We start from the raw sequence: 3,632 nt of genomic DNA on the forward strand, positions 1-3,632 counted from the left end.
TTGAAAACTACATCTGAAACTAATGATGTCCTATATGTTGGCTAATTGAATTTGAATTAAGAAAAATAAAAACAAAACAAAAGCATTAGAAGTTGTCTCCATCTCATAGAGGAACTAACTTAGGAGAGGAAGAAACTGTTTGAAGTCAGGTGGAATTTTGTTTATCTTAGACTAGATTGTTCCAATTCACCTTTTGTTAATCTAGTGCATTTGTAGTGACACAGATTGCTACCATTTGGCAAAGAAAATTCAAGGCTATTCTATTATCCCTAACTCTGTGTGCAAAAGTATATACATTAGCCTGGTATTGCTATACAGCTTGACATATGTTATTATGATAGGTAATAGGAAGGACAATAACAGATGATCACCTTGAGCTTTCTAGTTCCAGTTCTCAAGAGGTGTCTCATCAGTTAGCAGGTATAATTCTAGGTGTATTTGACACTTTCAGACTCTTTGAAAGGATGCATAGTCCACTAAGGGAGGAGGGGAGAGAGACACTGGAATGGCCTAAGATTCCCACAGTCCTGGTTTGGGATAAAAGAAAGGACTCCCTCGGAGGATGAGAAGACGGGAGACTCTCACGAGATATGGTTAAAGTTGCTAATGCTGTGGGGTTTGCATATCTTGGTTTTACTATGAACAGTTACTGATTCTCAGAAATATTTATATGTCCATCTTTACAGCACAAGGACACTTCCTTCTTCTATGTGTTGTACAAAAAGAACACTGTTATTGGTAAGATTAATGTAATACAGTTCAGTACCATCTTTACTTCTTTCTATGTCTAAGAATTTTGAAACTTTTATCACTTTGTTAAGATAACTCAGAGTTTCAAATATTTGAGCCTTTTGGGGGCACCTGGGCAGTGCAATCTGTTAAGCGTTGGACTCTCTCAGTTTATAAGTCATGATGTGATCTCATGGGTCATGGAACCGAGTCCTGTCTCAGGCTTCTCGCTGAGTGGGGAGCCTGCTTCTCCCTCTGCTCCTCCCCCTACTCGCTCTCTCTCTCTCAAATAAATAAATCTTTAAAAACAACAACAACAAATATTTGAGCCTTTGGGATTTGATTTGCAGTGTTGCTACAAGGGAAATAACTCTCAAAGCTCAAAAAAGCTAGTATGGCTGAGAGTTGGAGTGATTTGTGCAGTTAGGTTGAGTGATAATATTTGATAAGTTTTATCAAATTTGGTCAATTCTTATCCACAAAACTACAAAACTTTACAAAAGAATTATTATTCCAGCAAACATTCCATTAATGTGTATTAAAATATCTTTTTTTTTTTTAAAAAAAAGATTTTATTTTTTCTGTGTGTGAGAGAGAGAGAGTGAGCACGAGCTGGGGGGAGGGCAGAGGGAGAAGAAGATGCCCCGCTGAGCAGGGAGCCTGACATGGGGCTTGATCCCTATGACCTGAGCTGAAGGCAGAAGCTTAATAGACTGAGCCACCCAGGTGCCCCTTAATATCTTTCTAATCTTCCTAAAGGCTGTTGACCAGAATATCATTGTTCAAAATTAAATTCAATAGCATCAGTTGAGTAGATGTCTGTTATTTGTGGTTTTTTTCCCCAGAAGAAATTCTTGAAGTTGCCTGTATTAGCAATAGCTTGAAAGAAATCAATTACAGAGTTAAAGTGGAATTGCCCTTAGAACCTAAAGAAGTTGGAGCACCTGGGTGGCTCAGTTGGTTAAGCAGCCAACTCTTGAGCTCACCTCAGGTCATGATCTCAAGATCGTGAGATCCAGCCCTGTGTTGGGCTCCACACTGGGCTGGAGCCTGCTTGTGATTCTCTTTCTCCCTCTCCCCCTGCTCTCTTTCTCAATCTCTCTCAAACAGGTAAATAAAAAGATCCTAATCCTAAAGAAGTTAATTGGCAGTTCAGGGGAATATTGTATGGAAAATCAGAATTGTATAACCTTAAACTTGAAAAAAAAAAAGGGTAATACAATAAAAAACTGAAACAAGAAAGAGCACAAACATGTAAAGGAAAATAGGACTATTATTAGAATTATGTTTCCGTGGTCTTTAGTGGAAGCTGAGAAATTTATATGGATTTCTGGTTTTGTTCTTGTTTTGCTTGTTTTTAGGCATTCACCTTCTGTGGACTTTCGGCTTTCAGAGGTTCCCTGGAAAAACTGCATTTTACTTTAGTAGGTATAATCTTCCAATTCTTATCATCTGGGGGATATATCTTTGTAAGCTTAACAGCTCTACTGGTCACCAGAAGAAAACAATGGAGTCCCTTCCAGTGAGGGCCCAGGGTGATCTTTTTTAGATTTCTTTTCCAGAATTTCCTACTTTAATTTTTTCACTTTTTTTGTACCTGAGTATTGTTGACACACCATGTTACGTTAGCTTTAGGTATACAATATAGGGGTTCGGCATCTCTATACCTTATGCTATACTCACCACAAGCTACCATCTGTCACCAGATGAGGCTATTACAATATCATTGACAATATTCCCTAAGCTGTGCCTTCTATTCCTGTGATGTATTCACTCCATACTGGAAGCCTGACCACAAAAGATCCTTCAGGTCAGATTTCCAACAGCCCAGGTGAAATGGTCATGCTGGGCAGCTCTTAGCACCCAAAGGTCTGTGGTTTTCCATGACACAGTGTTCAATTGCTGAAGATACTCTTTTCCTTTATTAAAAAATCACTCTCTAGCAAGTAAGTTTCAGGAGGAAATAGTGAAAGTGTAGTTTGGTATCTGCCTATTGTGCTTCTTAATGACAACATTTTTACAAGCTTAAGGATTTGTAATGAAATAATATTATCAATCAGAACATAAATTTACATCATACCTACAGAAGTAAAATAATATGCCTAAGCAGTGTGCAATATGAATTTTCATCTGGGACTTGGGACATAATATGTTCTATTATTTCTCTAAACCAATGGTTCTCAAAGCCTGGTTCATGGACCAGCAGTGTCAGGATTACCAGGAAACTTGTTAGAAATTTAAATTCTGGGACTCTATCCAAAATCTACTGAGTCAGAAATCTAGGAGTTAGGCTCCACAGTCTGTGTTTTAACTGGCCTGATGGTTAAATCACAGTCTGTGATCTGATGGAGGCTCAAGTTTGGGAACCCTTCCTCTAGACCAGTGGCTCTCAATCACAGGGGACTTTGCCTGTAGAGCACACTTATCAACATCTGGAGACATTCCTAGTTGTCTTCACTGGGATTGAGGGTGCTACTGGCATCAGTGAGTAGAGGCCGGGGGTCCTGCAAAGCATTCTACAAATGCACAGGACAGTCCCCATCCCACAACAGAGGATTGTCCAGCCTAAAATGTCCATCATGCCAAGGTAGAGAAACACTGATTGGCCAAGAAATTAAACCTGGTTCTCTTGAAGTGCTGGGGCAAAGGAACCCTCCCTATTCAAATGTCTCCACCAGGAAGAATGTCCCACCACACTCCCCTCTGGAATCTCCCATGAACTTCACAGGATTCAGGCAATCTGAAATAACGTGCTGAGGGCAAGTGGGGCAAGATATATCCATGCCCTCCCATTACCTTCTGTCTCTTCTCAATAAATATCTACTCCCTGGGTCTGTCCTACTGCCCTCTTTCCATAAACTCACCCATACTCTCCCCATCATGAAGCACTTCATTTCAATGTA

Source organism: Vulpes vulpes, chromosome 5, assembly GCF_048418805.1.
Source record: "Vulpes vulpes isolate BD-2025 chromosome 5, VulVul3, whole genome shotgun sequence".
NCBI classification, from domain to species: domain Eukaryota; kingdom Metazoa; phylum Chordata; class Mammalia; order Carnivora; family Canidae; genus Vulpes; species Vulpes vulpes.